General features: G+C 39.4%; 1 protein-coding gene across 3 annotated transcripts in view; it reads left to right on the top strand.

Moving 5' to 3' along the window:
- STARD3NL (STARD3 N-terminal like) overlaps positions 1-27001 on the top strand; it is a 695992-nt gene that overhangs the window by 405774 nt on the left and 263217 nt on the right. Inside the window, exon 1 of one of the 3 annotated variants that reach the window (XM_044064837.1) lies at positions 14836-14913. The exons of the other annotated variants lie outside the window; for them this stretch is intronic. The gene's annotated coding sequence lies outside the window, so the exon portion shown is untranslated. Of the gene's footprint in view, positions 1-14835; positions 14914-27001 lie in introns of those variants that run through there. 3 annotated transcript variants of the gene reach the window in all.

The raw sequence follows: 27001 nt of genomic DNA, 5'->3' as shown, positions 1-27001 counted from the left end.
TGAAATGGGTTGCAAACTGGCTAATGGATAGAAACCCTACAGTCAAGCTCACTGGTGCCATGTCAGAATCAGAGCCAGTCACATGTGGTGTCCCACAGGGCTCTGTCCTGGGACTGCTCATGTTCGGCATATCATTCTCAGATGTGGAAGCAGACATGGGAGGGTAGTGGCTGACAATGTTCAAAGATGACTGCATACTAGGTGCCATAGGCGATACACCTGCTGACACATACATCCTACTGACAGGCCTCACGGACACCAACAACTGGTGCCGGAGTCATGGCCTTACACTGCATGCCACGTAATGTATACTCATACCCTTTTGGATGGACAAGGTACCTACATATTATCACATAGACAATAACCCACCGAGTACAGACAAAGTAATCGGAGACCTGGTGACACTGTTCAATGCTGACCTCTCATTTGACACCCACATTGCCAAAGTGGTTGGATGGACTTCCTACCTTGCCCACCTTATCATGAAGGGATTCACATCCACATCAAAAGGGGTCATTGTACCCCTATACTCCTCCCTTATCAGGCCCATGACTGTGTACTATGCCCCATTTGGTATGTACCTCACCTGGCACTTGCAACAGCTAGGAGGACCCCATAAGTACATCACCAGGAGGATCAAGGGTCTGCAACAACTGTCATATGCTGCCAGACTAACGTAACTCATGCTCTATTCCATAGCATACTGCCTACATAGGGGTGATCTGTGCCTGATGTAGTAGGCCATGTCTAATCTGGTATTGATGGACATGTTCCACCTCATACAATCCACATCCATCAGAAGCACGATTCACTGGATTTAAACCTCAGCACACATATGAATAGGACATACTGTAGGGACAGATCCATCACTAAGAGGCTTCCCATACTATGGAACAGGATCCCAGTTCATGTTAGGCAGAGACCCTCACTGACACTCTTCACGTGCATTCTTGCCAAGTGGATGGGAGATCATAGGTTTACAGCAGGGGTCTTCTCTGTGTCACTACTAGACAGAGGCACAGTAAACTAATGCTATTATGTAGGGGGGTTTTCACTGTGTCACTACTATACAGAGGCGCAAGTTTCTAAATCTATTCTATACACTGTCTGCAGATAGCCTAGTACACACTATGACACTGTGAAACTATATATGTCTATGTATTTCTACATCCCTCTCTATCTATGTATACACATATGCATATTATATATATATATATATATATATATATATATATATATATATATACACATACATACATATCTCGATATACATACGTATACACATGTTTTATATATATATATATATATATATATATATATATATATATATATACTCCTTTTTAGTTCCACATATGTATACACACAGTAACGTACTGCTGAACATCCATTACTGTACAACCTACTTGTACATTGCACTACAACCTACATTGCTATGTGCACATAGCTACCGTCACATACATATGTATGTGAAGCCTTCAGTGACAGTTGCAGTATGTCCCCGGCCTTATGCACATCTTCATATACATAGTTACAGACCAATAACACATCTGGAGGGTTCACAGTATGTAGACTATTATAGTAGTACTTTACATTACCTGTGTTTGTTGCAGCTGTTTGTGTTGGCTTGCAGTTGCTTGGCCTGCTGTCAGCCTCTTTGCTTTGTTGTTTCAGGTTTTTTTTTTCTTTCTCTTTCTTTCTTTATTATTATTTTCTCTCTCTCTCTCTCTCTCTCTCTCTCTCTCTCTACCTCCAGCGGGTGCAATGAAAGTATTGCTTGTGTGGACTGGGAGTACAGGATGCTTTTGTAGGTATCTGCACATGTCCATGTGATGGCCTCTGCACCAATTGTTAGCCAGCATTTACTAATTGCATGCAGCCTGTTGTGTAGTGATTGCAGTTCTCACTGTGATTACAGGACTGTGCTTATAAAAAGGTCTGTTAGGTAGGCGTAGCCCTTTCAGATTATCAGGATGGGGACCATGCTGGTTTGCTGTGGACACTGTTCTGTGAGTGTAAGGGTTGGTATGTCTCCCATATTTCAGGCTGTGTTGTAGACACTGCAATGCATGTTGTTCTGCAAGCTGAGTATTCCTTCCTCCAGTGTCCTGTTCTCCGTGTGTATGTAAACTGACACCTACGACTAGTAATACTGTGTATATGGGTGTGTGTGCTTTCCTGTGGGGATTGTGGTGTAACTGGTATATAGCAGTGGCTCTTGCAATCTGTTGCTATGGCTTCAATATTTGGCCTTTACATTCACTTGTTGTATGCCTGCTAGGTGTCTTTCCTGTAATGTGTTGCTATGGCTTTCCTATTTTCCATTTACATTCACAGCTTGTAATGCTTGCTAAATCTGTTTGGGCAGCAATTCTCTATGTGTTTGTTGTGGTAGGGTGTTACTGCATGCAGTGTGGTCTGGCCATGGTGTGGGCCTTGACACTTACAGGGGTATTTGATCATGCTGCTGAGCAGGCCTCAGATACTCTCCAGTGCATCTTTTATCAGCCTCATGGAATGGTACATAGCAGTGGGTTACTCCAATGATATATTCTGATACTCTGCAGTTGTGACTGTGGGTTATTTCAAGCATATGCATTAGTACACCATTTGTGACATGCAGGTGGTGCATACCTTCAGTCAGTCATAGTTACCATTGCATGTGTAGTTACACCTTTCTGCCTACTGTTAGTACATTTGACAGGGTGTCGGTGGGGCACAGTTGACATTTGTTTTCACATCAGGGACATCCCTGTAACTCAGTCACAGTTGCTATGTCTGATCTCTTAACTATTCAACTATGGCAGTGTTTATCCTGCTCTGAGTATGTGTGTGGCTTGCCAGATGGTACTGTGACATTATTACCTAGTAGCTACCAACTAGCATGACTGTTTCTCAGCACACAATACTATTTTACAAATCCACTAGATTTGACAGTAAATATACATGACATGCTTTGTGTACTAGACTTGCTATATTCCCTTTACATTAATTCCTACTATTTTATGATGTATTTTTTTCAGCACAATGTTCTTGTATAGCAGTCATGGCTTAGTGATAAGTCATGCAGACTAGTGTTTCCAAGGTCCTGGGTTTGAGACTGAGGGAGGTATTTTATTTTGCTGCTGAGAAAACTACAGGCCTTGTCATTCAGAGTGACTAAGGCACTTTTAAGCAGTTGTAAGCGGGTTAGCACTGGTTTGCGTGGAGGTCACAGAAGCGCAGACCCGCTTACTACTGCTTAAAAGTGCTTACTCCCGCGCACACCCGCACTATTTTCTTCTAAAGAAAAGAAAATGGGGAGATAGGAAAGTGGTGAAAAAGGGGGCACAAAGAGGGTAGGACAGTAGGAAAACAAGCTTGGGTTTTGCAGGAGGGATGTAGGAAAGGCCCATAGCTGCCCATTTCTTTGTCAGCAACAGCTGTGCATATGTTTGTAATTTGGTGTGAAATTTGAAACCTTCCACCCCTGAGAGAGGTGTGAGGACAACAATAATATTTGTTGTACAGCCAATTGTAATTGCCAGTTTACATGTCCAGTAGACATGTGTGCAAAATGGGCAGCTATGTATGGGGCGTAATTTTTTTGTGGGTACAGAGTGCCCTTTTTTTTTTTTTTTCAGGTGAGAGTGGTATGTCAGGTAGAGGAAGTCAGTATAGCTAGGGAGGTAGGTAGGGGAGGTTAACAGACAAGACAAACAAGATGCATACAGGGGTGGTGTATGACACATGTGGGGGGTTACACAATTGATGGGGACGGATGTTTGGATATCTCGAGCCCATGAGCCCACAGATGGCAACAGTGGAACTGAGATCCCCACCCATGGGCAGTTGCCACTGTGCCTTCACTGCCCAGGACGGGGCTGTGCTGGGGGCTGTGTAGGCCGGGCAGCAGGCACACCCGTGAGTTGTGCCACCCATGCCTCAAGCTGGTGTAGGGGCCCAAGCACAGCGTGCTGGATCTCCCTACGCACCACAGTCCGGACACTATGGAGGGTGAGTGGATGTTCTCCTCCGGCCACACTTGCAGATGGGGGACGAGCCCCATCCCCTGCAGCGCTTCCACCCGCAGGTGGCACAGGGCCACCAGAGGAGGGTCCGGCCTGGGCACTTCTGCCAGGTGCACTCGCCAGCTGAGGTGGGAGAGGTGGGTCCGCTGGAACCCGCCTTCCCTGTCGTCCTATGTTTTGCATTATGTTATGATAGTTTGGGTTAGTAACGTACAATACCATTCACAATTAGTTGTAACAGCATGCATTAGTATTCCCATTAACCAAACACCCATAAATTCAAGCCATTGAACAGCAAGCATAACACATGCATAATTTGAACAGCAATACACAATCCAACAACATGCAGGGTTGATTGATGGCAACAGGCCATCAGGTTTGGATGTATGAACAGGGCACATGCATCAACGTACATGCAAATATGTATGAACCAACAGGACAAATGTCCAGGGGTGTTAATTGTGAATGCACATACCCATTTCACGTGGAATGGATTATTTGTGGTTATATGGTAGGGTGAAGAAATATTTCATTAACAACTTCAGATACCTATACATATGCTGTACATTTCTACTAGCTGCGGATATATACACACTACAGGTAGGACTACAGTTTCCTATGTGATAACTAATTCAGGTTGGTGATAGGAATGTTACTGTTACATCAATATACATTTCATATTTATTCATACACATTCATATCTGGCTCTGTTCAGCTACATCATCCTGCTACATTTGCTTTATATGGCTATAGACAACTGTGGATGTTTGGTATTTCAGACAACCATACTATCTGTATATTGCAAACTGAGAGCAACATATCCAGATTTTGGGACACACATTCCAGCTTCAGTACTTTTTTCAACACATGTTGCTGTTTGGTTCTGCCTGTCACATTCATTTCATTCTGCACTGACTGCAGTATACTTTATTCAGGAGTTATTACTACTTTATTGGTGGATTCATACCTCTTTCTCACACTCTCTCACTTGTTTTATTTTCACAATTCAGGATGGTACTTAATTCTAGGCTTTATTGACATGTTTTACTTTTAGTTATAACAATCCTTTCCAACAGTCTCACTTATGTCATGTTTCAGAATTTCAACAGGGATATATTTCACACATGTGTTTTACTCAGCTTCTGCAGCTGTACTTTTCAGCCTGCTGCAGGTTATGTACTATTATATTACAGGTGGGACATCTTTATTTCAGACTTGTTTCATTTTTATGTTTGGATTACAGGCTGCATCACACTTTTGTAATCAAGCAATACTTGCAAACTCTCTTACACTGTTACTTGCACATTTTATTAATAAGTGAGTACACTGCACTCTTTTGCTAACTGTCATACTTATATATTTTTTTACAGTTACAGGGAGAGAATTACTGGCCTGCCTGGTGGTGCAACCGCACCAGCCTATCGGCATAGGCTCGACGGTTCATGGAATGGACACCTGCAGCTGTAATATAAATGAAGTAATATTGGAATACACATCTGCATAATATCAGCTAGGTTAATTTCTTACATAAATAATTACATGTAACTTACTCAGTAGTGGGGCGTTGGGCATTTGCCGGGCCTCCTGGATCCAACGGTTCAGTTGGTCCTGCTTCCATCTCTTCAGGTCCGCATGGTGGTGATGGACCTGTTCACCAGTCCTTGGTATTCCTGTGGCACTGGTGAGATCATGTGCCAACCGGTCCCATGTCTCAGCCTTATATGTTCCCCACAGGACCTGGCCCTGCATGAGTTGGGCCTCCTGATCATGGACGAGGAGCCAAACCATATATTTGGACTCCTCAACGCCCCACCTCTGTGCTCGGAAGCAACTACCCTCTCCTACACCTGACATCCTGGCTGCAAGTCGGTTCCACAATCGGTTATGCTGTGTATTCCCGCCTATGGGGCTTATATATGCCGTTTTTCCTGCACTTATCTGTGATTGTCCATTTTGGAATTGTATCAGCTTCACAAAACCTGCTTTGTCATGCTCCTCTTTCTATTCATTCCTATATATATGCTATTACTGCATTTCTAAGTGCAACTGTCATGGCTTAGTGGTTCAGTACTTTGACTATGGTGCATGGTATCCTGGGTTCGAACCTGACCATTGCTTTTTATATTTTATGACTGTCTACACAGGCTAGGAGGTGTGTCTGTGTAAAGGCAGTTTTGATACAGCTTGCTCAACGTTGCCCGTTGGTTAGCTTGTTGGCACGGCAAATGGATCACGCTGGTTTACGCGTCGTTTGGCTGTCAGCATGCATATTACGCTCAGCTCAGCTACGGGCACACAGTTTCAGCATGTTAAAATGCTGCTCAACCCCGGGCACTCATTTTACACCTATTAAACCACTGCTCACCTATGGGCACTCATTTTACACCTGTTAAAACACTGCTTACCTACGGACACTCATTTTACACCTGTTAAAACACTGCTCACCTACAAGCAGATATCCTCAACTTGTTAGACTGTAGCTCAGCTATAGGCACATCTGATATTTTTTTTTTTATCTCACATTTCTTCAAAATACATGGCCCATTTCATTACATTTTACATAAAATATAATTTTATATATGTACATATATGTCAGGGACTTGTTTCGTGCTTATTTCACTAAAAATAAAAATTGATGTTGTGGGGGCTCGAACCATGACTGCCTCTTCTTCAGCCGACGTCTCTACCACTATGCTATTGCTTCTTGGCTTACTTTGCATATTTAGTTCTTATATGCTTTTCCACTGACTGCTAACTGTGGCTAAGCGACGGGCACGCCCGCGCAAATGAGCGCACTCACGGGCAAACATCTTTACAACTTATAAAAAAAAATATAAGATGTTCATTTCTACATTTTGTGTTCATAGTCTGTGGGGGCATGTGTTGTGTTGTGTTTATTCACATTTACACGGACTCTGTCGTGGGGGATTACTTTCGGGACTTTACTCTTCTGGGGGCGTGTCCGTTTGCAGGGCTCGCCCTACGGACACGCCCCCTACTGTCTTACACAGACCGTGTTAGCCTTAGGTGTGATTCAGCATGCCCTCATGCATATGCATGGCATGCTGATGTCACACCGTTTAACTGCAGCCTCTGTGTAAGCCTTGTAACTCTTACACGGAGGCTTCGTGAATCCTGCCCATTATTAATGGCAGTAAAAAACTGTAATAAGAACCTGAAAAAAGACAATCTTCTCTCAAGATAAGAAGATATATCTCTTATGATGGAGATGTTGGACAAAGAGGCTCTTTAAATAATAAATAAAGATTAGCAGTGGTATAATAATAAGTGTTTGTTCTGGTTAAGACTCTAAGAGACCTGGGATGAACTAGTAACTAATAGGTAGTTGTGAAGGAAAATATTTATTCCCTAGTGTAATTGAAAGACATTTCAAATAATTTAGTTGGTGATGAAAAAGTTATGCATGCACACAAATGTACATAGGTAGGCATGTTAACTATTAAAAGGGGTTAACATTAGTTATATAATAGAGTGTATATTTATATAATAAAATTGCAAGATATACATATTTAGTCAGTTTGTTGCAGTGGAATAAATGTACCTAGTGTCTTGTGTTGCTGTGGATTTAATAAAGATTAAAAAAGTAGATTTCTAGTTTTGATATTTTTAGAAGTGAGGAATGTTAATGTTGCAGAAGATGAGTATTAAAATGTGTTTGGGGCAAGTGTTATAGCCAGTTATATACCATGTACACCAGAGTGTACATTTTTAAAATAAGTTATTTTTAAAACATTTGGAATTTTTTCTCATTTATGGTTAAATATTTTGTTAGATGACTTTTTTTCTGAATGCTTAGTCAACACTTTTTTTTTTTTTTTTTTTTTTAAGCCTACATTTTCTGAGGTTGAGGTATGTAGGAGGTGACTGTGTTTTTTAATTAGTATGGGGAAGGGATAAATTTTAAAGTATAAATGCAACATCACCGAGATGGAGACTAAGCTGTATGGAAAAATGTTATATTCACAGAAACATTAATATTAGAGATTTAAGGGAAAAAACAAAGTTGGTTTTACTCTGATTTAGCAAACCCATTTAGTTTCTCATAGCATTGTTTTAGAATCTTGTTGTTGCGTCTTTTGGCTTTTCCTGGTTAGGGGTCACCACAGCGGAACTCTGTTCCACAAATGATTGGCAGTAGATTTTTACATGCCGAGTTGCCAGCCCTGATGCACAACCTTCAATGAAGGTACGCCCATTCATGCATGTCTCCACACAGAAGACGCTCTAGCTGAGAATCGAACAGGACAACATCTTACTGTGAGGCGACAACACTACCGCAGCACCACTACGATCTGAAATTAATACAAGCTGCATATACCAAGCTGACTATAGTATCCACTTTGCAATACTGAAAAAAGTAATTCAGTCATGTTTATAAAGTCCCATGTTCATTGTTCAACCCATTTCCCCAGCCATTTAATTTGAATTTCATTACTCTTTTTTTTTGGTAAACTTCTGACAAGTGTCTGTTGGCTGAAGCCTGGTATGTTATTAAGATCCAGCTTAACATGCCTGCATGGGAATCCAGTTCTAACACAGACAGAGATGTCACAAGTGCACACCAACAGACAGACACACACACACACACACACACACACACACACACACACACACACACACACGTGTTTAGCCAAGCACCACAAAAAACAAGTTCTCTTTTTTTTCCTTTCCTGCTTTTATCTCCATGTTCTGTCTCTGTTATTAAGCGAGAAGTGAGTCTAAAAAAGGAACAGCACAGTTCCTTTCTGCAATGAGTCATACTTAGATAAATTAATTCTCTCTATTAGTAGCAATTATGTGTGACACAGAGCTTGTCTGTGGCACTGTAGAGTTCCTCATTTATTAGCACATACAAAGTAAAGCACCATTGTACTGCATGCATTTTCAACAGTATGCTCTGACGTACTGTACTCTGTGATACTTCAGTGACATACTGAATGTAACATTGTATCAATGTATTAAATATTCACTATATGCTAGTGTGTATCTCTCCCTCCCTCTCTCTCTCTCTCTATATATATATATATATATATATATATATATATATATATTGATATATACGTGTGTGTGTGTGTGTGTGTGTGTGTGTGTATGTGTGTGTATATATTTATATATATATATATATATATATATATATATATATATATATATATATATATATGGGTCTACTTCAATTGCTTGAGTTGCCACAGCATCACACCTGAAATTATTGAGATGACAACAACAAACGTACACAAGACCAATGGTGTACAACCAAGAAACCCATAAGATCGGACAATTCACAGTGGTTAAATCATGGTCACTAACATCTGCGACTGTTTGTTTGGTCTTGTGGGTTTGATTCTTATATACCATCAGTCTTGTGCATGTTCCCTTTTCTCGCCTCGATAATGTCTGGTTCAATGTTATGGTAACTTGTGTGTGTGTGTGTGTGTGTGTGTGTGTGTGTGTGTGTGTGTGTGTGTGTGTGTGTGTGTGTACGTGTGTGTGTGTGTGTGTGTGTGTGTGTGTGTGTGTGTGTGTGTGTGTTTGTGTGTGCATGCTATGCATTGCGTAGCCCATTGCAATGGAATAACTGTAGAATATCTGTCAGACCAGTTTTCAGTAACTTCAACCAACATGAAAATGGTGATCTTGATTAAAATATACCATTCCCTTGTTACCACCTGCTTATATAATATAATAACCTCTTTGTCTATGTCATTCAGCAGTGGTTCTTTAATGGTGGGTGAAATGCTATTTGATGAAACAACTATGAAAGTGCAGGCTTTAGAAAGTTCTTTGGTTTCAGTAAGAGTCAGTTTTCTGAGTTCTCAGTTCACTGATGGTGTGACATCAAGCTTACTTGGTTTAAGTCGTCTAACATATCCTTTCATGGTTTGCTGCTTTAGTCTGTTACACGACCGATATACAATATGATGAATTAAAGAAAGTGAAAGCAAAAGCGTGAGAACAGGAAATACTGACATTTGTATCTATTTTGTTATATTCGGAAACAGAACAAACATCATTATACAACAGGCCATGCCTCTTCTTAGGTCTATACCTCACCTTTTCCAAATCTGACATCACTGCATGCTGCAGGTGCTACCCTCATCTTTGTAGTGAAACGTATAAGTGACTGTTCTACAGACATAACATAAGACTAGAACCTGACTGCCATACAAAAACAAAACAAAAACGAAAAAAAATCACGACAACGTCTTGGACTTAATAATTACTGCAACAAAATCTAGACCATTTCCCAACAATACTACTTCACCTTTCTGGATTAATCACGACACTTGTATTCTAAAATAGAAAAGCACTGAATATGTAAATAGCATAATTAAGGACTTTAATTATGTGCATATGTCACTTACTGGCAGAGGTATAAGCAGCAGCCAAGAACTGCAGGATGTGCCATATAGGAAGATCTAAAAAACAGTGTAAACGTCTCCCTCAAAGAATTATTGGTTAGATGTATCTGCCTCACAGAGATATTAAAGCAATTATAGAAATACAGCTTAAATGCAAGATGGCACATTTGAGAGAGGTTTGTGATTTAATGCATCTTCAGAAGCTGTTAACTTTTGATTTAAGAATTTCCATTAGAATACAACTGAACTTACTTCCAAGGCATTCATGTTCATTATTTCTTGGCAGAAAATGGGAGGGATAAATGTGATATACCTTGTGAATCGCAGCAAATCTGTTAATGGATTCCTAACATCACTGATTATAATACTAAACAGTATTGTATAAGCAGTACATCATATCGGCATATCTCTTCACTTCCATGCAAATACAATTCTGCTGCCTGTCTGCTGCTGTGTTAGCAACTGTGCTTTCATATTCACTACTCTGACAACAGCTGTTACTTATTAAGCTTTTTAAAGCACTGTTAAAGGTGTTGTAATTCTTATCTCTAAATAGCTTCATGCTGCCCATTAAAATATATCTTTTTTAAGTTAATAATAAAACAAAATGCTTCAAAAACTCAGCGCAAGTGCCAGCAGTAGGGCTAATATCCAAGGTGTATAGTCACAACGAAAGCAACTTTGCAATCCAAAATCCAGTTTATTGAAGTAAGTCCAAAAGTACACACAGACAATACGTAGTACATAAAACCTCCACGTTTCGTCCAAAACTTCATCAGATAAAACATACCCATCAAGGTTCCACTTAAATACCCCAATTTAAATTCAAAACAGCCAATAAAATTGTGTAATAAATTAAGTGGTAAATACTTCCAATTAAACAGTACCAAAAAACTAAAACATCACCAAACTGTTGTCTTTCAGCTAAAATGATCTGATAAAATGTGTAGAAGGGAATATTAATAATACATAGATATACATTTTGTTTAAAATTATTACTTTATAAATAACAAGAATAAATATATATAAAATCAAATGCTTTTTATGTTACTACACTACCCTCTAGTGGTACAAAATGGTAATTCAATTAAGCCCATTCATTTAATTAAAACCCTTTTTTTTTATATCTGTTATACTCTCTGATTACACAGTCAAAAATAAAACATATACTTATTGTTTAAAATATTTAATTGTATTTATAATTTTGCTGATCTCAATTTCAGGACAGGGGCCAACGAAATCACATCATTAATACCTGGGAACTTGTTTGATTCTAAGACTATCTGCCAATACAATTCCCTATATGCCACAAGGCTTTCCCAACAGCCTCCTCTAGGATCATAGGGGACAACTTCCACCACAAAAAATTTATAGTGTGCCCCTTCACAGGTCAATGTGTGTTTATATAAAGAATTTGTCTCACACCTGGTTCTAATGTCATACAGGTGTTCATAAATTCTTTGTTTTACTCTTCTCTCACTCTTTCCTATGTACAATGCATTACATTTTTCACACAAAGCAATGTATATAATACCTTTAGTATTACAATTTGCAAAGGACCCTAATGTTAAAGTCCTTTTTCGAGCCACCAAAAAATGAGTGTTACCAGTTTTAAGATATTTACAGTAGGTACAGGCCTCACATTTAAAAACTCCAGTTTTTTTCTTTTTATTACTTTCACACCACTTGACATTACTACCCTTTTCTATGTATCCTTTTATGTTACAACCCCTTTTATAGATGTATTTTGTTTCCTTTTCAAAAATGTATCCAAGATCAGATATCTTTGCAAAGTTTTTCCACTCTCTGTCTATAATTTTCTTAACCCTACTAGATTGTCCATCGTAAGTAATGGTTAGCCCCGAAGTGAATGGGCTTCATTGAATTACCATTTTGTACCACTAGAGGGTAGTGTAGTAACATAAAAAGCATTTGATTTTATATATATGTATTCTTGTTATTTATAAAGTAATAATTTTAAACAAAATGTATATCTATGTATTATTAATATTCCCTTCTACACATTTTATCAGATCATTTTAGCTGAAAGACAACAGTTTGGTGATGTTTTAGTTTTTTGGTACTGTTTAATAGGAAGTATTTACCACTTAATTTATTACACAATTTTATTGGCTGTTTTGAATTTAAATTGGGGTATTTAAGTGGAACCTTGACGGGTATGTTTTATCTGATGAAGTTTTGGTCGAAACGTGGAGGTTTTATGTACTACGTATTGTCTGTGTGTACTTTTGGACTTACTTCAATAAACTGGATTTTGGATTGCAAAGTTGCTTTCGTTGTGACTATACACCTTGGATATTAGCCCTACTGCTGGCACTTGCGCTGAGTTTTTGGTGCATTTTGTTTTATTATTAGTATTGGTTTGCACCTTCCATTTTTGTTGTACGTATCTTTTTTAAGTTGTCTTATTATGACAACCATGACGACTTTCTGTATTTTAGTCACAATTCCTGGTTTTATTTTACTTTGTCTCTTTTGTAACCAGATTTTTTTATATCTAAATGCAGTAAACAGCACTAGTTTCTGAGTGGACTAATAACCTTTGCTAGACGTACTTGTGTCAGTGAAGATTTTGTGTGTTAATTTTCATCTAGAATCTTTTCAGTGGTGGTTTCAGAAGCTAGTATATTTAGGGAAGTAAGGAGAGTGGGGTGCTGTGTTCTGCAAAGCAGCCATTCAGGAGTAGATTGCTAATTAGCACTTTACAAATGCGTGCTTATGATCAGCAAAACCAAAAAAGTTCTCAGGTGACCAGCAGGCAGATGCCACTCTTGAAAAAGGATTGTAATCTATGAGACATGCAAAGCATATGAGTTGTGCTAACAAAGTTTTCTTGATTTATTATTTTAGTTGTTTTGTTTGTCTATCGAGTCACATGTTGAGCTAAGTGCATTGCTAGCTAGCTGAATACTGCCCAACACACACAACTCAGAACAATTTGTCATTGTTATTATTATTATTATTATTCTTAAATTATGACACTGTATGGTCCTTGAAATGTACTTTTCAGAGTTCATATACTCAAAACATATACTGTTGCCCCTACCACCTACCTATCATTTAAAATGTACTTAGTTGTTGTAATGCTGCCCTATGCACTTAAGAAACGGACATTTTGTTTTCACTTGTAACCATAAAGAGGATATTTTTGGCATACATTCCTCTTAAGAAAGCATGTGTTATTGTACAGTAGACAATAGTTCAGATAATATTAAACAATACATGCCATTTGAACTATAAATTTTCTGACAGATGCTCAGATAAAAATCACTCATTTGAGTACAGTGAGTATGCCAAGCTACATTGTTTCACGTATAACACAGCCATTGTATTCCACACTGCATTGTCCGCTATAATGCAGAATGGCCCTTGTAGTATGCTTGCATGCGTCTCAGGATGTTATGCCAACCGTGTAGTTTAAAAAGTGCTGAATCATTCTGAAAGGAGCAGCTTTCATTTCCTTGTAGCAGTCAATGCATGGTCTTCATGAAAGGAACCAAATCATCAGTCTGCTTGTTTTTATTATGTTGATTTGATTTGCTCAACCCCTCCACTTTCAAGCTTAACAAATATGCTTGGTGAAAGGGAGAGAGTGTTAGGGGGTGACAATGACAAACCCATCTTACTAATGGAATTAATCATTGCTCGGCCTATTGGTCTATCTGTCCATCTAGCTATTTATCTGTCTGTACTGTCTGTCTGTCTGCATGGTGGTACAGTGGTAGCATTGTTACCTTGCAGCAAGAGGTTCTCCTGTTCGATTCACAGCTGGAGTGCCTTCTGTGTGGAGTCTGCATGTCCTCCCTGTGGTCAAGTGACCTTCGAAAGACATGCATGAATGGGCGTGCCTTCGCTGAAGTTTTGGCGTCAGGCTGGCACACCATAAAAATTGACTGCCAATCATTAGCAGACCAGAGTTCTGCTGTGGCGACCCCTAACCGGGAAAAGCTGAAAAGACAAGCAAACAAACTGTTGGTCTATCTGCATATGTGTGTATCCGTCTGCCTATTTACCTGTCTCTATCTTTCTACTGATGTACTTAACTAAAAGTATTTCAAGATCTTGTGTGAAAATATATTTAACCTTTCTGTTTGTCCATCTCTCGTTTTGTCTGTCTATCTACCTACCTACCTATCTACATGTGTCTCTACTTTTCTTTGTAAGTAAAACAACAGTAGACTGAGTGAATAAAAAAAATATTGAAGTGGTAACTGACCAACAGAAATTTCTGTCCACCTTCTTTTTTAACCACATCTGTTACTATTATGAACCTGCACTTAAGAAAGCATCAGTTTTCTCCAATTTAGCCACCACTGAGAGTTGCTAAGTTACAAACCTTGTGCATTGATAACCTGAACAGTGCATTTCTACATTCTGGCAAAATTCATTAATTTTTTCATTTGTTTTTCTAAATAGATTGTCCTGGTGAGGGTTGTAGTGGTAACAAGCTGAGTAGCATAGGACACATTTCAGTGATCTACAGATGCTTGCATGCATGCTCACAGGTATATTTTTTCCATCTTGTTTTGATTCTGTTATAAAAGCATAAAAAAACATAAACATAAAAAATATAAATATATATATATATATATATATATATATATATATATATATATATATATATCACTTTATTATTTATTACTCACAAAATAAATTTATTTAAAAAGAGCCCTGTTCTTTAAAATGGGCTTTATTGGTATCATTTCATTAAGGCCTTTACCTCTGTTGGCCCTTAATCTAACTATCCATAAAATTATATATATATATATATATATATATATATATATATATATATATATATATATATTTATATTTTTATGTTTATGTTTTTTATGCTTTTATAACGCTCTAAGATAGATGTTAAACATATAGTTTAAAACTGCATCAGAAATTTCAGTAAGGATGTGTATGGCTTTAATTACAAACAGAATAATTGTTATAGATTTATTGTGTTTAATTGTTGAGTATATTTATAAGGGACTACAGTTTAATGCATTTATGATCTGATGAAGTGGTGTGATACAACCATGAAAGCGCTAACCTTGTTTAACTGAGCTCAATGGAAGATTAAAGTTTGTTTTACTTCGTTTTAAACTGGATGGACTGGTGTTGAGATTCATTTGCCTATGGTTGAAGTATTGGCCTTTTTTTGTGGAATACTTATCTTTATTTTTTGGTTGAATACTTCATTTATACACCTAGCAGTGCTTTGTGTGTTTGGAACTTTTATTGACTTTGGTGTTAAGCTGGGTGTGACTATGGCAGACAACAGTTACTCTAACCAACAGGCTGGAAGTTCTAGGAATGAAATAATGTCGGAAAAAGGTGAGCTACAGAGCAATAGTGACAATTCCATGTTAAAAATGTTGCTAAAAAGTAAAGACAATCCCTTGTTAAATCCCAGTTTTGCTAATAAGAACAAGGGAAGTGAACAGTTTGAAATTGATTATACTCAATTTCTTAGAGACATTCACAAGCTGGAAGATGTATTATATAAATTAAAGAGACTTCAAACACAGCGGTACCTCCTTGAAGCTTGCTTAAAACATAAGATGATAACGAGAGGTCTAAGAATACTAAAAATGCCAAAGCAAGGAGAAAAACAACCTGAGCTATTGTCTAGGTGGCAACAACTAAATCTAGAAATTAGCTTTAATTATATACGCTTGTTAATTGAATTTGGAGAAAGGGAAGAGTGAGATGTTGGCAAAGAGATACAACAATATTAACAAGAAATATATGCTAAGTATCCACAAAGTTTTGTGGGCGAGAGAATTCAGATACTGGCTGAATCAGTAATTGCATATGAGAACAAGATGATAAGGCAAAAACTACACACACTTGAATAGGATATAGGAGATTTTAAGGGGGGCCATGTGTTTATTTGTCCCAAATCACATTATCAATCTAATGAACATCAGGAGACGACCTTAAAAGAAACAACAGTAGGAGAGCTCCAATGGCGAAGGTGAGCACCTTGGAGCCAAGCGTAAAGGAAACGCTTTACCAATACAGAAGGTTTTAATACAGGAACAACCACAAACAGTGACAACATTAAAAGAGCAACAATACTTACTTCAAACATTCACAGTGATGGTAATTCTAGCAATCGCCTAGAATCAAGGGAGGAATCCTTTTTTTTAACACTTCCGATAAGGCTAGAGGCGTCCACGAATTGGAGAGGATGCTCAAGAAACAGAGCCAAGAGAAAATTCTCACAGGAGTCACCAACAAGGGTGAAACGAACATGGTCCCACAAAAAGGATTATTATTATGGAACATTTCATCTAGACATTTAAAACCAGCTGAAATGACATTAATTGACAAGGGATTGTCTTTCATTCCATCCCAGCGACTGGAGGTAACAGAGACAATTATTAATCTGGAAATGTTTAAAAATGATGTTTAAAAATTTGTGTGATGTTAATGTAAGACAATTTAAAAAACCTAGCACATATATGCCTAAGAAACATCCTGCCATAGATATGTTTACAAAAATATGTGAAAATGAAATATTTGAAAAAATGCAAGATGATATAAAAGGAAGAACTACGAAATATAATAGAACAAGAGAGGAAAGTGAGGCATTAAAGAACCTACAATCTGATCCTACTATCACCATAAAACCAGCAGATAAGGGAGGCCCCATAGTGATAATGGACACACAGGTTTACAATAAAAGTATGTATAGAATGTTACAGGAAGAAAAGGTATATTCACCTATAGAAAAAATGCAGCTTCAAGTAATTATTAAAGAAGTGGAATATACACTATATAACACCCTATTAGAAGGGACAATAGATAAAGATTTATATCAGTACTTTTCAATGGCAAAACCAGTAATACCCATAATAAATGGAATACCTAAAGTACATAAACATCCAAGTAAACCCCCATTGACACCCATAGTGTCAGGAAGAAATTGGCTAACGGAAACTATATCAATTTATATAGAAAAGAGTCCAAGACCCATAGTAGACAGGAATCCATATATTCTGAAAGACACTAAGCACGCTCTGCAAGATCTGTATGAGTTTATGGAAAGTACAGAAGAGAATAGTACCAACGTAACACTAGTAACAATGGTTGTACGTTCCCTATTCACATCCATACCGAACAACATTGGTGTAGATATGTTAAGGGAATATACGTTGAATGAAGGCACATGCACTCATGCAAAGGTAGATCTTATTTGTATGTTGATGGAACTAGTGTTGAAACATAATGTCATGTTATTTGATCATAAAATGTACTTACAGAAGGAAGGAGTGGCAATGGGCACACCAAGCGCAAATAGTTATGCGATTTTGGTGATGTCCCCATGGGGGAAACAACATATCATATCAGGAAAATGGAGCCAGATCGTCTTTTATAGATGATTTGTAGATGATGTTTTCCTGTTGTGGAAGGGGGGACCAAGTACAACTGGAATTATGCCATTCACAGTTAAACAGCAGCACAATTTTTTTGAAATTTGAAATGCAATACTCAACATTATCTATACAGTGTTTAGATGTTAGTATAGAGCAAAAAGAAATAGGTTAATTTATTACAAATATTCATAGGAAAGATTGTCATAGCAACACACTTCTTCACAGAACTAGTATGCATCCACGATACATTTTTGATAATATTGTGAAGGGGCAAGCCCTTAGAACATCAAGGTTGATAGCAGAGCAGGAAAGCTTTAAAATGGAAATAAAAGGTTTAAAGGAAAGACTAAATGACAGAGGCTATGAATCAATCAGGATGAATAATATTATTAAGGAAAGTATTGCACATAGAAATGACATTGGTAAACCTTACTACTCAGATAGAACTAAACAGAAAGGTAAAAATGACAAGATCAATAAACAAGCAGTAAGGGTACCAACATATTATGCTACCAAAAGTAATTTAGTTACTGACACAGTTAAGAAATATTGGTCAATATTGACCCAAAACCCAGAAATAAGACCGTTAATAGGTGAAACACCAACATTTATGCTTACAAACAAAAAATCATTGAAGAGGATGCTTTGTTACAAACATGAATCAATAGAAAATAAAGTAAATTTGACAGGTACATCACCATGTACCAAGTGTAATCAATGTCAATTTATTGAACAGAATAACAAATTTGTGCATCTAGACACACAATGTACATATATATTTAAAGTGAAAGCTAATTGTGACAGTAAAGATGTTATATATTTAGCCGTCTGTCAAATATGCTTATCCTTCTATGTGAGAAAAACAAACATGGAACTTAGATTTCGTATCCGTGAGCACTTGTTACATATAAGGAAGGGCATGCTGACGAATGCCCTAGCAAAACATGTAGTTGAATGTGGACAAACACACTTTTTTAAGTTTCAAATTATGGAAAAGGTTTTATCAAATGAAAGAGGGGGTGATTTGATAAATAAAACGGAAACCTCAGAAACTAGATGGATAGTTAGATTAAGGGCCAACAGAGGCAAAGGTCTTAATGAAAGGATACCAATGAAGCCCATTTTAAAGAACAGGACTCTTTTTAAATAAATTTATTTTGTGAGAGTAATAAATAATAAAGTGATATATATATATATATATATATATATATATATATATATATATATATATATTTATGTTTTTTATGCTTTTATAACATTCTAAGATAGATGTTAAACATATAGTTTAAAACTGCATCAGAAATGTCAGTAAGGATGTGTATGGCTTTAATTACAAATAGAATAATTGTTATAGATTTATTGTATTTAATTGTTGAGTATATTTATAAGGGACCACAATTCAATGCATTTATGGTCTGATGAAGTGGTGTGATACAACCATGAAAGCACTAACCTTGTTTAACTGAGCTCAATGGAAGATTAACATTTGTTTTACTTCGTTTTAAACTGGATGGACTGGCGTTGAGATTTATTTGCCTATGGTTAAGTATTGGCACTTTTTTGCGGAATACTTATCTTTGTTTTTTGGTTGAATACTTCATTTATACAACTAGCAGTGCTTTGTGTGTTTGGAACTTTAAATGATTAAAGTGTATAATAGTACCCAGGAAATCTACATGTTAAGTAGAAACAGAAATCTTGCTCAACTTTGCACTATGCAAAAGTAAAATAGCAACTTAAACATGATATGCTACATATCCCAACACACACTACAGTGAAAAGTATTTATATAGCAGCTTTACATGGCAAACTGTAATGCTTTGTATTGTATTTTAAAGTAATGTTTTTATAACTTACTGTACAATAGATTGTATTATTTACAATTACAGTAGACACTCACAGCGGCAAATGGAGAGTTGATGATCTTTAATATGTATGTGGATTGTTTGTCAAATATTCCTGTTTACATAATTCCACAGTATGTATCAGTCTGTTAGTAGCTGGCCAAATAATGTAATTTGATGAGGTAGTATTCACCAAAATAACTGTTCACTGAATGAATTGTTCGATCTTGTAGTCTTGATGAATAGCAGTTCAAGGAAGAGCTTGTTCGCTACATTGACATAGACCCATAATGGACAGAGGTAGTCAGTACATCATAACCTTTTTTACATATACTCCTTTAAATAACTTCTAAGGTTCAAAACACTTCTGTTGTTCGAGATGCATGCCTAAAATTATAAAGACACCTGTAATTGTTAGCCTAGTATGTAACTATAAAACTATCATGGTGCAGCCTTCTAAGCCCTTTCCACTAGCCACTGTTGAAATGACTCCCCAACCCCATGTGCAAAATGGGGAAAAAAGGGGTTGTGGATGGATGGATGGATTGGATGTAGGATGAGGTCACTATAGTAGCTGGTGCAGTTTCTTATGCTTTTCTGCTCAGGCTTAGAGGCTAGAAGTTTAATCTGTAGTGCTGGTCATGCCCCAGGCCATGAACATTGGCGTTACTGGTAGAATGAGTTTAATTTCGATGACCTACCATGAGATGCAATTCTTACTTCTGATGTTTGCAATTTAATGTTAAATATGTGTATTAAAATGCATGGAGATACCAGGAATTTGTTAGCACATGAGACTGTCCCCGGGATTCAACAAGCTCTGCACGGCGTGCAGGAATAGTGCAATAGCTGCTGCACACAATATGGCCAACGAGTGATCCAGGAATGAGCTCCCGGGACATGCACGAGCATTCCTACACAATTCCTGCACAGACACAGCTCCTGTATGCTAATTACTCCATTTGCAGGTGAAAGCCATGCAAATGAGGTGAATTAGTGATCCAGAAAGCAGGCAGGCGTCTGTGCAGGAATAGTGTAACCTGCAGAAATGTATTCGGCTACTAACTGAATACATTTCTGCAAATTACAAAACGGAGGCATGACAGCTACAAAGAAAGCATGTATTCAATGTAGTAGGCATGCCAATGGCCAAATACATGGCCATTGGCATGGGAAGTAGTTTCAAAGTGATAAAAAATAACTTTTATTTTTTTTGGCCGATTTCAGTCGTTTAAGCGTAGGACAGCGGTGCGCAAATGGGATCGGCCCGAAAATAAGAAAAAAGTTGGAAATAAGTTTTGAAACCAAAATCAGCATTCTGCCATAATAGTCAATGACATGCATAAGACAACAATACCATGGAATAGTGGTTGCTAAGGGGGGAGGCTGAGTGTCAGTTTTGTAACCATGCATTAGCAGTCAGTTTCATGCAAATGAGGGGATTGAAACTGAATCACAGATTTCCCCTCAGTGTTAGCTTGCACCCAACCGTGTAGGTGCAGCAACACCATGGTACAAGCATAAGAGGTAGATGACCTAATAAGGGGAGTGTCATGCATGCTGTAAGCTTATTGGAGATCTGTGGCCCGTGTTTGCCCTTAGCTAAGCACAGCTAAGGAAAGGGGGTGTGTCTGAGGCCACCTAGTAGGGTTTACATTGCCTAAACGGTTGTGTGCACCGTGCACCAGTTTTTAAAAAAAAAAAAACAGAAAATAGCAGCTCTGTTCACATCTGAGCACTGGGTATGTTCGGCACACCTCGGGGCTTAAACGGGAAGGCAATGGGAAGGGAAAACAGCAGTAGGAAGGCAATCAAGGAAAACTAGCATAGCTGGCAGGTGAAATGTATCAGAAACAGCCAATTATACAGGCAGCAGCCCAGCCCAGCACACTACTATAAAATATGCAAACACCTTTCACTCTGGTTTTTCCCACAAACTCTATACCACTGGTGTACACAGATGGGGAAATTTTACCTGACAAAAATAACAAAATGGTAGGGGCTGCTGTCACTCTCATACATTAATATGTGGAAGAGGCTGAGGGTGGTGAGGATGAGAATGCTGACGACCAACCCACAGTGAGGAGAAGGAGAAGAGTGTACAGGCCCAGGGTAACCTACCAGGGGCTACATGAGCTGGAGATAGTGGAGTGCTGTAGGGTGGACAGGGACATCCTACAGCAAATTGTTGAGCTGTGCCGGCCACGCCTCACACACAGAACCAACAGAGGGGAACCCATCCCAGTGGATACCAAGGTATGTGTAGGCTTAAGAATACTAGCGACAGGTACCTTCCAAAGGCCAAATGAGGATATCATGGGGATCTCACAGGCATCAGCATCCAGGGTACTCCATCAGTTCCTGGATGCCATGTCAGCACATGCTGGTGAGCATATATTTTCCTCAACACCCGTGAGGCTTTGACCAGCATCTCTTGGCAGTATGACTGTGTGCGTCTCTTCCACCAAATAGCAGAATACCCTGAGATAGTGGGTGCTATAGACTGCATGCACATATACATCAAAGCACCACCCGGCAAGCAGGGTAGGGTCTACATAAACCGTAAGGGCTTCCCCTCCATCAACTGGCAGGTTTTGTGTGATGCCCAGGGCATTATAATGAATGTATGTGCTGGCAGCCCTGGAAGCTATCACAACAACGACATCCAGCATATGGCACAGCTGTACCAGAGATTTGCCAGTGGGGACATCCCATATGGTCACCTAGTGGAGGATGCTGGTTACGCACTGGAGCTGTGACTGATGACATCCATCAGAAATGCACACCTGAACAAGAACTCCATAATGAGGCACACGCACAGACCAGAATCATAATAGAGTGTGTGTTTGGGATGCTCAAGTCACAGTTACGGTGCCTGGACATATCCAGTGGAGTCTTGAAGTACTCTCCAGCTACATGTACACAAATTTTCATTGTATGTGCCATGCTACACAATATGATCCTGCGGAAACAGCTGCAGCAGGAACAGCACAGGGTATGGCCACACAGCCCCCCCCACCATTGCCAAGGCCAGCACAGGCACAGAGTGGCTCAGAGGAGGGACAACCTGAGCCTGCCAATGTAGGCAGAATGAGGCATGCCCAGTATGCCAGGCTTTGGCAAAGAGGCAACGCATAGCACATGCACTGACATAGAATGAACCCAGGGATTCCTAACATCTCTCTGACTCACGCATACAGTAAAAGGGATGCCAAACATGACACTACCTGTGCTTTACCATGTATAGGGAGTGTACTATGTGCATCCAACATAGTCAGCCCTCCAGCGCCATCCTCAATACTGGCACAGCCACAAGGTAAGTCACTCTTCCTATCAATTACTGAATGGAATAGTATGTTCTGCTAGTTGCAACTATGGTATGGATGTGAGCATGCAAGGGAATCGGGTGGCTGAATGGGATGGCAGCAGATAGTGGACACCTATATGGGCAGCATGAAATCCATAACAAATACTGATGTCAACAAAGTATGCAGTACTAGACAATGTGACAAATCCCACTGCAGTACATGTGGTGGCCAAAATGTGTGTCCATAGGACACACACATGCATGTCAGTGAGGCTCACACACCCAACAAAAGCCTCAGCCAGCAGGACAAGTGTAGATGACCATAAAGAAAGGCTGTGCTAAGGCCTCCAATTGATGGCAATGGAGAACAGTCCCCCTCCAGACCTACACAGACAGACTACAACAGGTCAGGCAGTTGTATGTTATTTCTGAAGGGAAAGAAGTCTGAAACTGAAATGTAGGTCAATAAAACCTAAGATCTGTACTCTACTGATATGCCTCTAGTCTGCATGATAGGCCAAAACACAAAACAAAATGGAAGCCAACAAAGTACCTAAAATACCAGTACAGTCATAGCAAATGTGTATAGTTATCAGGTGTGCCCCCCCCCTCACAATCCTATATAGAAATGCAGTAACATGTAAGTGTGGGTTTAATAACAGTGAAGCACAGATTACCTGAACTGGCCCAATTTACAGGATAGATTGTTGCATGTGTACAATATGCAGGGCTCTGTGTGTTAGGCTGTTGTGTGTTGTATATTGTGTGGAAGTGGTCAGCATGTAGGCATGGAGTGTTGTGTCCCAGTGACCTATGGCCAGTACTGTCGATGATAGCACCATGTTCTGACAACAGTATCAACCACAATGCATCCCAGCAAGACCCAATTCAGTAGTCATCCATACTCATTGTTCAGATGTCAAAATATCTGTCACCATCTGAAAGATGGCCATGCCATGAATGTGGGCCCAGACATACATACAGTACACAGGTACCCTAGACAGAGTACATAAAATGTAACTGTCAACTGCACACACCTTTGGAATTGTACATACAGGTTAGCAGCACATTAGTTGTCTGTGTAGTATGGAATACTTATGTAGTTTGGCCAAACACTGGCAGACCACCAAAGGCATAGTTATGAAGTAATGAGAGAATGCATATGTCCCCGCACAAGGCAGCATAAGGGGAATGTCCCAGGTATATCTGTGAGTCAGTTGCAAGAAGCTTTCATATCATGCATGCACTCAGCTCACCCCACCATCAGCCACTGGTTTGTCACAGGTCATATCCCTGCTGTTGGGAATGAGTACAGTATGACCCCCACTTCTGTATGGGAATACCCACAGAATGCAGAATGCTGAAGAGGTGTCACATGCAGGTGTGTCCCTAGCTGTAAGCAGCACCCTGCCAGCATCCAGAACAATGGATTAATATGGACAAGAGCTATTGCCATTAACACCTCACACACTTACCCTGTCACCCCAGGGGAATCCAGTGTCTCGCAGCCTGGGACTGTAGGAGTGACAGAATGCACTGGCCTGCTACAGATGGCCTACATCACTACCAAATGCCCTATAGCCCTCTGTCAAAGGCCTGTGCCTCACCCGTACTGCCAATGTATGTTATCTCATGGGGTCCCACCTAACAACATAACACAGTCAACAGAACACAAATGCAAGGCCATGTCGACAAATCCCAGTAGCATGCCCATCATATCCTACTGCCTGAACTGTGGACCAACCCCTAAATACTGCTGGGATGAAGGGACAACTATAGGGATACTTCTCAGATATTGCTTGCATAATTTTAGGAAGAGGATAGAATAACAGTGCATCTATGCCATGGAGTGTGTGAAGTCTGAAACTCTGATGTGTGCCCATACTACCCCTGCCTGCAAACCCAGTAATGAGTGGCTACAAACATGCTCATAAACCACAATGTAAAGGGGAACTGACCAGATATATCAGCCCTGCCTCTGGGTAGCCTGGTTGAATCTGTACAGCTGAGATGTATGGCCACAGCAGGATATGGCCATTCTATTATGTTGATAGATGTCACAGCACGGGATCCTCAGCCACCACAGTACCAAGGTGCTGGACCATTTACACAGACCCATCAGCAAGTGACTGCAGCTAACCCCCCAGAATGGCATGAGTGTGCAAGAAAATGTAGACTGCAGGCCACAATACTGGACACAGCTTCATTCATCTTGTATTTCCCAGGAAATAACTGTGAGCAAATACGTATATCTGTCAGTAGCTGATGACATAATACATCACAGTGTAAAACAGTACATATGTCTGAATATCTCTGCTAACACCAACCGTGTAACACAAGCAGCACAGACACACTAGTTACAGTATCCCACTATCTTTTGTCCATTGTGACTCCATATTGTCAACCTATCTACAGATATCCTGCAGAAACAGGTTTCTAGCTGTAGGTGTAGATCAAAAAATCCTGCACGGGAGTACAACCTACCTAGAATGGATTCACACACTCAATACAGCAGGTCTTACTGGGCATGCTCCAACACTTAGAGAAGTTAAACCCATGTCTGATAACAACAGTGGACTATACATAGCTGTCAGTTGCAGACATCTGTGCACATACACCACATTGCGCACCTGTCATGCTTTGCACATGCATTGGATAGGAATACTCACACATATCCAAGGCCAACACACTATAATAGGTCAAACATACACACACACACACACACACACACACACACACACACACACACACACACACACACAGATGTGGGGAAGAGAGAGGCAGACAGTGACAAAGAGATTGCCATCATGAGGCCTGTCCCACCCACCACACATCCAACTGGCCAATATCACATGAAGTGCCAATGTCAATCACTGTAGACATTTGCATTTGGTAGTCCTCAGCCCTATAGTGTCTGTGGTGCTTGTGATAACTGTGTAACATGATAGTACAAATCAGTATTCATCTAGCATATGTATACCCAGTCCTGTCAAAGTGTTGTGTGTGTGTTTCCAGAGGAATGTTTATGGCCCATTCTCACACTGCACTTCTCATTGCCCATGTTAGCACTCATGCTGATGTCATTCACCTTGAAATAACCCTCTGGCCAGTTTTCAGCCTCATAAGCTTTGTGGCGCTTGCGATAACTGCTTAATGCTATAGTATAACATACTAGTTAGGTAGGAGTTCTAATCCCAGACATTTCTATTGTGAAGCTGTATGTGTGTGTGTGTGTGTGTGTGTGTGTAGAGATTAATGATTTTGAGGCCATTCACAGTGACTACACCTCTCATTGCCCTACTTTAGCAAGCCTGCTGATGGCATTCACCTTGAACTACCTTTGCACAAGGGCCAACCCTATAAACTCCATGGCATGTGCGATAGCTGTGTAATGCTGTAGTGTAACACACTAGTTAGGTAGAAGTACTAATCTCAGACATGGCAACTGTGAAACTCTGTGTTTGTGTGTAGAGATTAATGATTTTGAGGCCATTAAAAGTCACTACACCTCCCATTGCCCTACTTTAGTAAGCCTGCTGATGCCAGTCACCTTTAAATACCCCTTTAGACAAAGGCCAGCCCTATAAGCTCTGTGGCATGTGTGATAACTGCATAATGCTATAGTGTAACATACTAGTTAGGTAGGAGTACTAATCCCAGACAAGGCAACTGTAAAATTTGGTGTGTGTGTGTGTGTGTGTGTGTGTGTGTGTGTGTGTGTGTGTGTGTGGAGATTAAGGATTTTGAGGCCATTCACAGTCACTACACCTTCCAATGCCCTACTTTAGCAAGCCTACTGATGTCAGTCACCTTGAAATACCCCTGTAGTGAAGGTCTGTGGTGCGTGCCACAAATGTGGAACAATGTAGAAGCAGTAACTGCACAGGTATAGGTTTGAATCTCATCTGTGGCAAGTGTTTATGTGTATACCTCAAAGATATTGGCCCCATTTACACCCAGTACACATCTCAGAACCTGACTTTAGTAGTCCTGCAGATATCATCCATCTTAGAAGTATGTGTTGCCAACTCTAAACCATGTCAGGTCAGTGGGATATGTGGTAAATGCA

Source organism: Protopterus annectens, chromosome 3.part0, assembly GCF_019279795.1.
Source record: "Protopterus annectens isolate FY-2018-M chromosome 3.part0, PAN1.0, whole genome shotgun sequence".
Lineage (NCBI taxonomy): Eukaryota > Metazoa > Chordata > Ceratodontiformes > Protopteridae > Protopterus > Protopterus annectens.
This window is presented reverse-complemented; position numbering and strand designations above follow the sequence as displayed.